Raw genomic sequence first — 12,694 nt, 5'->3', positions numbered from 1 at the left:
TACAAGCTAGAGGGAAACTTAGAGCATATGAAATATACATAATGTTGTGGACAATATTGAAGAGCAGACAGATTAGAAATATAATTGTGGCAGGGTGGAGGGCTGGGCCAGGTCGTGATTCTACACACCGGTCCCTTATCAGGCTAAGCCTCCGAGAGGGATAAAGGCGGGTTGTGCGGGAGAGAGAGATCGTTTACGGACATGTCTGTCATGTGTGTGTTTGTCTTTTAAGTTTATAATTAAAGTATTATTTATATTATCAAGCCGGATCTCGCCTCATCCTTTCCATTGAACAGATTACACTGGTGCCGAAACCCGGGAAGGAGGAGGTATACGCCGTAGTAGAGTTCTTGCCACTACCGTTCACCCCAACGGAGAAGCCGTGGCCATCTGCCGGGGGACGAGGAGCCCGGCTGCCTGGAAGCGGAGGATGGCCGCCGACCACGAGGGGAGAAGGGGCTCCTAACCGACAGCCTGGAGCGGTCAGGGCTGCTGCCAGGGGAGGAGGAGTCCCCTACCAGCCGCTGAAACGCGGCGGGGTCTGAGACCACCGACCGCGAGCGGGGAGGGGCTCGCTGCCGACCGCCTGGAGCGGGAGAACCGCTGCCAGGGGCGGGGGAGACCCCTTCTGTTCCCCGAGAATGCGGCAGGGCTTCCGTCCACCAGGGGCTGGAGGACTGCCTCCGATCCGCCCGGAGAGGCATGGCTGTCGTCCGTAGGAGGGTGGAGGAGTGGCTGAGGAACAAGCTACGGCGTATCGGAGAACTGGCGAGTAAGTGTTTTCTTTTCATCTCTCTATCCACTGTCTCTCTCACTGCCGCTCCGCGTTGGCCTTTTCCCTCTCGTTTAAATTTGACAGTGTTTTTGGGGGGGGTACTACACTGTTACAGGAAGAACCCCACCATTTTTATTATTTCAGTTTCCCTCCCTGACCTGCCGGCAGACGGGTCTTCTGGCACGCCCTCCCCCAGGGAAAGAGGGGGGTTTCACGTCATGCTGGGGGCAAGACTGAAAACAGTTCCAATCGCGAACCAAGCAAAGTCTTTTGCAATTACATTCCGTCACGCAACAAGCTACTTGTGACGCTGAGAAGAAGTCAAGAGAGCTGGATCTAGGTGCGGTTAAGGATTTTAATGAAATGATAAACAAATACAAATAACGGCTTGACACAGGAACAAATAAAACATCCACGATGGGAAACAAGAATATAAACAGGAGCAAACATCTACAAATGGCAATGGTAATACTCAGGAGGTCTAAACACATACAACAACTGCCAAAGAAGCAGCAAACAACAGGGCATTATATACACAATGGATAATGACTTAATGAAACACAGGTGAGGACACAATCAAGGACAGCTAGCAGTGATGAGAGCAGGGAATTATGGGAAGTGTAGGGAACAGATGACAGGAGAGAAACACAGGGCTGACAACAGTAAATCGTGACACTTGTAGCGAATCAGCTCTATATTCTTCCACCATTAGGTAGCGAATCAGCTCTATGAAATATTAATAATCAATCATAACTTGTTATAATCGATTATGAATATTTGGATCAGTTAATCGGGTTAACTTGATGTAGCTACATTAACATTACAACCAAATACTCGGTTCATCCCGTGAACCCTCAATTTTGGTTATTAATTAATTAATTAATAGAAATGTACATTTCCGGGGCAAGGGAAATGTCTTTCTTACTAAGTATTAAGAGCAAATAGTCAAAATCTATGATTAGTGACTTTAGATATGAGCTTGAGACACAGACAACTTTACGTGTGACATGAACAAGACTTTATTAACTAGACTAAACATTTAAACTACTCTAACATACATATACATACATTCATACAGTTTACCAAGGGAAAGAGGGCTGAAGCAGAATACAGGAAGGCAAGAAGTTATAGCATTGTTTGAAGTTCAGCAGATCAACAGCCTGAGCAAACCATCATATTAGTTCTGACACGCCCTTTTTAGAAAGGGGTAAGGATACTTAATGTATCAAATAATGAGACTAAGTTTGATACTTGCATGTCCCATTTGAATTAAACTGTCCTGATGCAATTTGTTGAGGCTCCAGTTGATCTTTTATGATGTTGTCTTGATATCTTTGGTGAATGGAAAGACAAGGCCGTACGTAGCCTGGCACACGCTTGGGAGTCCTTGGGGCCTTCTAGTTTGGCATCATTCAGCGAGAGAGTGAGAGAGCACAAGGCTCAGAGAACCAGAAAGCAAGAGATAAGCGACAGGGCTAAGAGCGAGCGAGGAAGAGAGAGGGCTAAGAAGAGGGAGAGGAAGTGGGCGCAGCAATTTTATACCCTCGGGAAACAGGTCCCACCTCTCATTGGCTCGACCAATAAGAAGGGTTTGAGTTCTAGGCGGGAATTTGGTTTATTGCTCTTTGTTGTAAAATTGCCCATTGCATGTGCAAGAAAGAAAATAGGAAATATACTTTTAATACTAATATGTTGTTGTTATCGACATATCATGTACACAGTCATTTCAATCTTCAAAATACCAAGTTATAGAGACCAAATATGCCACACATATGATTTTGGTTAACCATAGTATGCAAAGTCTGAAACATTAACCCATTAGTTTGCAAGAAAACATAGATCAAGCACATTTAAGGGAAAATGTGAGATGGCACATTAGATACATGTCAATATTTATCACATGGATATACAGAATATATATATAGGATTAACAGGGTTCATTTCTCTTTCTCAGTAAGAGAATGAAGGGAGGGTCAGCACTTCTCTGAACATTCCTTTGGAGGTCGTAAAGGCCTCCATTACTCTGGGCATGAGAGAGTTCCTTTGTCAAAGCTCATTTGCATGTTTATGACAGTAAGAGATTTTGGGCTGAATGACTCAAAAGATAGTAAAACATTGCGTAATATCATTCTACAGAGATCTTATATTCGAATTCAGCTCGGACAAATCGTAAGGTTTAATTTGATACCAAGAAAGGTATATTTAGTACACTTAATAAGGGAATATACACTGAGGCTATTAAATATGAGGCCTCAGAGTTTAAAACACACAACGAAACAGTTCTAACGAGTTTGATATACCTCAGAAATACACAACATACAGGGATTACACGTATTTCATTAGCAATATGCAGTTCTGTGTTTAAGTGAAAAACACACACACACACACATTGTTACGTTCAAAGTTTCCCCCTTCCTGTCCACACGATAAGCACGTGGTGAGCATGCGGATGTCACATGCGATTCTCTGTCAATAGTTCATTGTCTCTTTGTCAATACATTTATTGTGCTTGTGGAGACTGGTTGGCGCTATTTCAGTAATTAGGGGAGTTTTTAAACAGTAAGTTCTTGTTTGTTCGTGAATCTGTTAAAGCCACTGATCCTCCGCCATACCTTACAGTCCCCCTTTTTCGCCAGGTGGTGTCCCTGTTGGAGACATCATCGGACGACAATCATCACAATGGCGGATGGCAGGTGAATCATGAGGGTTTTGTAGCAGGTGGTTGTTCCACGGTGGGTGATGTAGACAGTAGCCACATCCAGGTCTCTGCAGCAGGTGCAGAGGCAGCAGGTGCAGAGGCAGCAGGTGCCTTGACAGTGTGTCACCTGTCATTATGAAGTCAGTTCGTTTGAGGTAGGTGCTTGTTTGTGGCTGCAGGGAGTGGTTATGGGCATTGTGTAGTGTGGAGAGAGTTTCAGACTGACCTAGTACTGGTAGCAAAAGGGCAGCAGGTGGCCGTTTGCCCTTGGTTCGGCACCTAGTCACCAGGTGTCTGAAGTCTGCAGTGTTACTCTGCTCTGGCAGCAGTGCTGACTTGAGCTTGCCTGAGTGGTGTTGGGCAAGAGTCAGAGGTTTGTTCTTCCCAGTACTCCTCAGGGGAGTTCTGTTCCAGGAGCTCTTTTGCTAGTGCTAGCAGCTCTTGTAACTCAGAAACAGGCGTTTCTAGCTGTCTTTGTGCGGCCTCTGTTTGGCACCTGTTTGAAAGGTGTACAGGAGGATGTTGTTGTAGACTGCTGTGGGACGTCCTGTGGTGTTTGCTGGGTGAGGCCTTGTGTTTGTTAAAGGCCTTCTGTGTCAGGTCACGCAGTTGTTGGATAGGCATTGTGTGGGGGCAGGCCATAATGCCTAAATGGTGACTTACCATAGGATGGAGGTTTCGGAGGAAAAGGCTCTTGAAGCTGGTGTCCTCCTCCATCCCAGGTTTGTTGCGAGCTCCGAGTAAGCTCGTCTGAGTCTGTGGTAGTAAACATAGGGAGTTTCATGCCGACCCTGTTTGGTGTCTAGGGCAGCGATCAGTCCGTTTTTAGACTCTGAGAATTCCCTTATGATGGCTTGTTTCAGCTGCTGGTAGTTAGACTGGATGTTTTCTGGCTGTCGAGCCAGAAAGCGTCGCAACTCTGGGCTGGACGTGATCCAGATCAGATGGAGTCTATCTTGATGGTTCACACTCATCAAAGACTGCAGGTGAAAGTCAATGTCTCGCAGGTAAGCGTGGACGTCGTGGTCTCCTGCAAGCTCTGGTGTAAATGCAGGGATATGTCTGGCCATTCGGTTGAGGTCTTTGAGTGTCACTACACGTGTCGTTTCAAGATTCGTCTGAATCAATCCTTTTCCTTCCGCGGCTGCAGAAGCTTTAAGGAAACTGTCCGATGACGTGTTAAGCATAGGGGTTTGTCTCCTCCCTTTGTAAATCTGTGCTTGGCTGGGGAGGTTTCTCTGCTGATTGCAAGTGGGGAGTGAGATGTCTCTCCTGCTGTGGTTCCTTTTGCAGCAGGTAAGAGTGTCTCAGTTCTCGTTGGACCATGTCAAGTTCATCTTTGGTGTTGTCCAGCTGCTGAGTCAGCACTTTAACTTCAGCTCTGGACACATTCAGTTGACCTTCACAGGCCATGGTTCTGGCATCTTTGTCCAAGAGTTCAGAATTTGCTGTTTTTAACAGTGAATCTTTGTGAAAAAGTACCTTTTCCAGGTGCTCTCTAGCTGTCTTTTCCAACTGCTCTTGTTGTTTAGCAGCTGTCAGAGCCGTTTGAAGTCTGTGGATTACCTCCTGTGACTCCCTTCTGCCAGGGTCCTTGTGTCTGTCCTGAGCCCCCATCTCTAGCTGGTCTATGCGGCTTTTAGCATGTGTCAGCTCCGTTTGGGACTCAGTGATCTGGCGTTTGAGGTTGTTTACCTCCTGTTTCAAACCTGTGAGGTTGTGGGCCAGGACGATAACCTCAGTCAGATATTTGTGCTCATACCTCTGGTTTGAGTCGTCTGTCATTAGTTCTTTTCCTTCGTTTTCCAGTTGCTTTTTGTTCTGTTGCTGAAGGTCGTCAGCAGCCATGGATAAAAGGGTGTTCCTCAAAACACCTAGCCAGTCCTTTTGGCCTGCCATCTGGGCAGTTAGGCTGAGCATCTGCAACATTTTGGCACACTTCTGGTGAGAGTAAGGGCAAGAGACTAATGCAAGATCAAACAGAATTTGGAGCTAAAGGCAAAGTGAGACAGCAAGGTGTATAATGTACAGCTAGGTTTTGCTAGGTGTGGTTAACAATTGAAATGTGTTCCTGATTATTACTATCTTAGCTGCAAATAGCAGGATGCTCAGATTTGTGTGGATCTGAGTGGCTTTGCTAAAAGAGCGTAAGCCTAGATTTAATAAATGACTTAAGATGTTTCTTTGGGTCAAATTATTTATCAGCACTTACTGATAGCATACAACAGGCTTGATCTTTGAACACATGAAGAAGAGAAAGAAAGAGGAAGAAAAGAGCTTTCCTATTAGATTGTGTCTATTAGTGTTGCTCAAAATTATGCCATAGAAATCGTCTAGATTACTAGTGTAGCTGGCTCATAAAATTTAAGCAACTTGTTGCAAATAAACACAAAATCGAGAAGAAAAGTATGTCTAGTTACTTTTGCAGTTTTATGGGGAAATAAAACCACACTAGACCAAGAGGGTTAAATGGGAAAATAAATAGCTGACTTCTATTATTAGTAAAAATAATAAAAAGACTTGAAGAAGTGATTAAAATAGCAGAATAACCTTGTATTGGGAATGATCAATAGCACTTATGATCAACAATTAGATTTGCTTTGGACATCATTCTATAGTTGGTCACAGCTGTTGCGTGTTCAAGACCACACAATGTGTTTGTCCCTCTATAAAGTTTAGTCAACGTGCCATTGAAAGTTCCCAATAACTATAAAAATTATTTTCTATCTAAAACAGTTTACATGTAATTAAGTTTTTAGATTTAATTAACAAAGTAACTGCAAATGTAGCTGAACAGCGTTCAGTAAGGGATGCACCTGAAAGGTGCAGGTGAAGTTAGATGAGAAGAATTAAAGTTAAGGAAAGAGAAAGTGCGAATTCAGAAACCAGAAATGGGGTTAAAGGAAAATGGTTTAGATCACTTCACTCTGCATGCACACAAGCTGTAGATAAAGGCTTCATGTAAATTATGCTAGCAGCTAACTGTTGAAGCTATTAGTTAGCTTAGCCTAAGCTAAGGGGCTGCTAAGTTGGGTTAGCTTAGCCACCTAGGCTGGTTTGTTTACAAAATGGCGTCGGAAGGAAACACATGCGCTATCTGGAGTGAGCACTTCCCGTGACAAGTCGTTGTCATGGGAACCAATGCACTTCAGAGTTTCAGTGAGTGAAACACAGTTCTGATCACCAGGAAGCTAAGCTTTTAGACGCACACATAAGGTTTAGATGAAGGACATCAATCTAACTATAATTTGTAAGGCCTTTATACTGTGAAAAGGGGAGCATCGCCCAAATCTACATTTATATAACACTGTACTGAGATTTCTTCCTCAGAAACAGGTTAAGCAATCAATTCTGGTACAGTTTACATGCCGCTGAGCTGAGATTCCTTCATCAAAACAGACTTACACTTTAATACTGAAATTAGGGTTTCTCCGCTAAAATCATATTACTCGTACCCTGATACCTTTTGAAAATATGCTTAAATGTTTTAAAACTCTTTCAATTACAGTAGAGATGTCAATTCAAGCCATCACCTTATCCGCATCCAAACAAGCCAGCAACTAGTGAAGCAAATGCCGTTTCGCATGTCATGTCCTATTCTGACCGGAATTATTCAATGCACACTTTTAGGTTGACAGTGGTTAAAGCTCATAACCTTTGTTTAATCATGCCCGCATTCTCCACCATTATGTAGCGAATCAGCTCTATATTCTTCCACCATTAGGTAGCGAATCAGCTCTATGAAATATTAATAATCAATCATAACTTGTTATAATCGATTATGAATATTTGGATCAGTTAATCGGGTTAACTTGATGTAGCTACATTAACATTACAACCAAATACTCGGTTCATCCCGTGAACCCTCAATTTTGGTTATTAATTAATTAATTAATAGAAATGTACATTTCCGGGGCAAGGGAAATGTCTTTCTTACTAAGTATTAAGAGCAAATAGTCAAAATCTATGATTAGTGACTTTAGATATGAGCTTGAGACACAGACAACTTTACGTGTGACATGAACAAGACTTTATTAACTAGACTAAACATTTAAACTACTCTAACATACATATACATACATTCATACAGTTTACCAAGGGAAAGAGGGCTGAAGCAGAATACAGGAAGGCAAGAAGTTATAGCATTGTTTGAAGTTCAGCAGATCAACAGCCTGAGCAAACCATCATATTAGTTCTGACACGCCCTTTTTAGAAAGGGGTAAGGATACTTAATGTATCAAATAATGAGACTAAGTTTGATACTTGCATGTCCCATTTGAATTAAACTGTCCTGATGCAATTTGTTGAGGCTCCAGTTGATCTTTTATGATGTTGTCTTGATATCTTTGGTGAATGGAAAGACAAGGCCGTCACGTAGCCTGGCACACGCTTGGGAGTCCTTGGGGCCTTCTAGTTTGGCATCATTCAGCGAGAGAGTGAGAGAGCACAAGGCTCAGAGAACCAGAAAGCAAGAGATAGCGACAGGGCTAAGAGCGAGCAAGGAAGAGAGAGGGCTAAGAAGAGGGAGAGGAAGTGGGCGCAGCAATTTTATACCCTCGGAAACAGGTCCCACCTCTCATTGGCTTCGACCAATAAGAAGGGTTTGAGTTCTAGGCGGAATTTGGTTTATTGCTCTTTGTTGTAAAATTGCCCATTGCATGTGCAAGAAAGAAAATAGGAAATATACTTTTAATACTAATATGTTGTTGTTATCGACATATCATGTACACAGTCATTTCAATCTTCAAAATACCAAGTTATAGAGACCAAATATGCCACACATATGATTTTGGTTAACCATAGTATGCAAAGTCTGAAACATTAACCCATTAGTTTGCAAGAAAACATAGATCAAGCACATTTAAGGGAAAATGTGAGATGGCACATTAGATACATGTCAATATTTATCACATGGATATATAGAATATATATATAGGATTAACAGGGTTCATTTCTCTTTCTCAGTAAGAGAATGAAGGGAGGGTCAGCACTTCTCTGAACATTCCTTTGGAGGTCGTAAAGGCCTCCATTACTCTGGGCATGAGAGAGTTCCTTTGTCAAAGCTCATTTGCATGTTTATGACAGTAAGAGATTTTGGGCTGAATGACTCAAAAGATAGTAAAACATCGCGTAATATCATTCTACAGAGATCTTATATTCGAATTCAGCTCGGACAAATCATAAGGTTTAATTTGATACCAAGAAAGGTATATTTAGTACACTTAATAAGGGAATATACACTGAGGCTATTAAATATGAGGCCTCAGAGTTTAAAACACACAACGAAACAGTTCTAACGAGTTTGATATACCTCAGAAATACACAACATACAGGGATTACACGTATTTCATTAGCAATATGCAGTTCTGTGTTTAACTGAAAAACACACACACACACATTGTTACGTTCAAAGTTTCCCCCTTCCTGTCCACACGATAAGCACGTGGTGAGCATGCGGATGTCACATGCGATTCTCTGTCAATAGTTCATTGTCTCTTTGTCAATACATTTATTGTGCTTGTGGAGACTGGTTGGCGCTATTTCAGTAATTAGGGGAGTTTTTAAACAGTAAGTTCTTGTTTGTTCGTGAATCTGTTAAAGCCACTGATCCTCCGCCATACCTTACACACTACTTTAGTTTTATTTTCAGTCCTACTTTTCCAATAGCACAGCCAACATCTCTTAGAGGACTTTTCAAATTTAGGGACTTCAGAGATTTAGGGGCTGTGTGGAGTGATGACGAAGGAGGGACTACAGGCTTTAGTGTATGCAAAGGGAAACTTGCGTGAATGTGTTGCCATTCCTTAAACAATATGAAACTATTGATGATGGCAGTGTCTGTGAAGTGGAAAAAAAAGTCTTCCACCACTTCTGAGTTTTTTGTAGGATGTTGTAAGATTTTATCATTTGGTCTGACCTAACAAAACCGCCCATGTTTTTCTTATAATCGCTGATGACAGTAGGCAGTAGGGCTACTTCTTTTGTCCAGTCGCCATCATTTTTTATTATTATTCACGCACAGTAGACCAATTATGTGTGCTTTTAGCTTATATTGTCATGAGTATCTGGCAGTTTTCAGAAATAAATTAGGTGATTGGACGGGGAAGATATTGAGACAGGAACCATGGGAATAAATGTTCTAAAATTTGAACGCTCTGGCTGGAAAGGGTTAATATAGCATTATCATATCACCATATCTTGTATGCCTATGTAACAGGAGCCAGGTGGTAGGTAGGTGTGCAGTATGTAAATCTCACTCCACTGGCCTCAAGAGCACTAGCGACTAAAGCTAGAGGCTGTAGCCTTTAGCCTCCTCATTAGCGCGCCCACCTCCCATGCCGGAGACGCCGATTCAAGTCCTGTTCAGAGCGGGTCGAGTAGGACCGGTGACAGTGGTGCCGTGACCCAGATAGGAGTGAGGGTTAGGGGGGTGAGTGTAACGGGAGCCAGCTGGTATGTAGCTGTACAGTATGTAAACCTAATTCCCCTGGCCTCAAGAGGTGCACTAGCGACTGACGCTAGGGCCTTTAGCCTCCTCGTTAACGTGCCCGCCTCCCATGCCGGAGATGCCGGTTTGAATTCTGTTTGGAGGACCTACTAACCTACACCTACTAACATAAGTATGCAGGAGCAAAAATATGCATTTCTCAATTGTTATTTCAGTCTGAACAACTGCAGTAGTTTGAGTGCTTTCAGAGGATTTTGTAAATCACATGCATGTTTTCATTGTTTTATTCTTGGGTGAAAAATAGTTCTACAAGTGTTGGCAGGGGGTGTTTGCACTTCAAAAATGTTAGCCAATCATAAAACAGTGAGAGTTTATTGAAGTTTAAAGAGGACAGCACAGAGAACCACGTGTTTCTGACAGAGGGCCAGGTACAGGGTGGAAAAAAGGTAATTCAATACTATATTTATATACTGTTTTTATAATATAAAAAGCATTTACTAGCATTATAGTCTGGTCTGTGCTGGTCTATTCAGCATGGAAGCAATGAGGATTTTTTTAAATAATTAATTAATTAATCTAAATATGGGCGACAGCTAACTTGACCAGATACATTTACATGACAATACCAATGAAAAATGTTAAATACACAATAATCTACAGTGCCAGTTCTGTGCTATTTGGTGCATGGGCCCCATGAAGTCAAATACTGCACCCTTATTTTGTAACTGGCTTAGGGGACATGCTCCTCTTATATTTTATTTAGTTTTGCAAAAACAACCAAATGGACAAATTTGTTATTAGGGGAGGAAAATGAAACAAGGAAAATGCCAACGAAAGAACACATCCAAACAAAAAGAGACAAAGCATCAGCAGTGAAAGTTGGAGAGGGATGGAAGAATGGAAGTGCCAGTATGCCATCAAAGATATAGATGGACAGTCTTTCTGTTTGCTCTGTAGTAAAGTACTGGCAGTATGCAAAACCTACAATGTTAAAAGGCATTTTGATACCAACCATGCAACATTTGAGAGCAATATCCACCTGGATCTCAGGACAGAGGTCAAGGTCAAGGTCAAGTGGTTTTTATTGTCGTTTCAACCATATACAGTTAGTACAGTACACAGCAAAACGAGACAACGTTCCTCCAGGACCATGGTGCTACATAAAAACAACAAAGGACCAACACAGGACCACATGAGACAACACAACGAAATAAAATACCTATATAAAAAAACCTACATATACCTATATAAAGTGCACGTGCAAACATGTGCAAAAAGTACAGGACAGTACAACAAATTTCTGACAATGAACAGGACAATAGACAGTGCAGCGCCGACCAGTACTCAGTAGTGCAAAAAGATGACAGTTTCTAAAAATGTAAACATAACATACTATGAGATAATGTTCTATGCACATAGCAGTTATTGAGGTAGCAGACAGTTATAAAGTGACAGTAATTAAAGTGCAACTCAGGACACGTGTGTGTCAAACCAGTCTCTGAGTATTGAGGAGTCTGATGGCTTGGGGAAGAAGCTGTTACACAGTCTGGCCGTGAGGGCCTGAATGCTTCGGTACCTCTTGCCAGACGGGAGGAGGGTAAAGAGTTTGTGTGAGGGGTGTGTGGGGTCGTCCACAATGCTGGTTGCTTTGCGGATGCAGTGTTTTTGTAAATGTCTTTGATGGAGGAAGAGAGACCCCAATGATCTTCTCAGCTGTCCTCACTATCCTCTGCAGGGCTTTGCGGTCCGAAACGGTGCAAGTCCCAAACCAGGCAGTGATGCAGCTGCTCAGGATGCTCTCAATAGTCCCTCTATAGAATGTAAAGAGGATGGGGGTTGGGAGATGTGCTTTCCTCAGCCTTCGAAGAAAGTAGAGACGCTGCTGGGCTTTCTTGGTGATAGAGCTGGTGTTGAGGGACCAGGTGAGGTTCTCCGCCAAATGAACACCAAGGAATTTGGTGCTTTTGACGATCTCCACAGAGGAGCCGTCGATATTCAGCGGAGTGTGTTCACCTTGTGCTCTCCTAAAGTCAACAACCATCTCTTTTGTTTTGTCGACATTCAGGGACAGGTTGTTGGCTCTACACCAGTTCGTCAGCCGCTGCACCTCCTCTCTGTATGCTGACTCGTCGTTCTTGCTGATGAGACCCACCGCGGTCGTGTCATCGGCGAACTTGATGATGTGATTCGAGCTGTGCATTGCTGCACAGTCGTGAGTCAGCAGAGTGAACAGCAGTGGACTGAGCACACACCCTGGGGGCCCCAGTGCTCAGTGTGGTGGTGGTGGAGATGCTGTTCTCGATCCGGACTGACTGAGGTCTCCCAGTCAGGAAGTCCAGGATCCAGTTGCAGAGGGAGGTGTCCAGGCCCAGCAGGTTCAGCTTTCCAATCAGGTGCTGGGGAATGATTGTGTTGAATGCTGAGCTGAAATCTATGAACAGCATTCAAACGTATGAGTCCTTATTGTCTAGGTGGGTGAGGGCCAGATGGAGGGTTGTGGTGATGGCATCGTCCGTTGAACGGTTTGAACGATACGCAAACTGCAGTGGGTCTAGTGAGGGGGCAGCTGGGTCTTAATCTGCCTCATGACGAGCCTCTCGAAGCACTTCATGATGATGGGTGTAAGTGCGACGGGACGGTAGTTGTTGAGGCAGGACACTGAAGACTTCTTTGGCATGGGGATGATGGTGGTGGCCTTGAAGCACGTTGGAACGACGGCGCTGCTCAGAGAGATGTTGAAGATGTCGGTAAGAACATCTGCTAGCTGGTCTGT

Source organism: Xyrauchen texanus, chromosome 15, assembly GCF_025860055.1.
Source record: "Xyrauchen texanus isolate HMW12.3.18 chromosome 15, RBS_HiC_50CHRs, whole genome shotgun sequence".
NCBI classification, from domain to species: domain Eukaryota; kingdom Metazoa; phylum Chordata; class Actinopteri; order Cypriniformes; family Catostomidae; genus Xyrauchen; species Xyrauchen texanus.
This window is presented reverse-complemented; position numbering follows the sequence as displayed.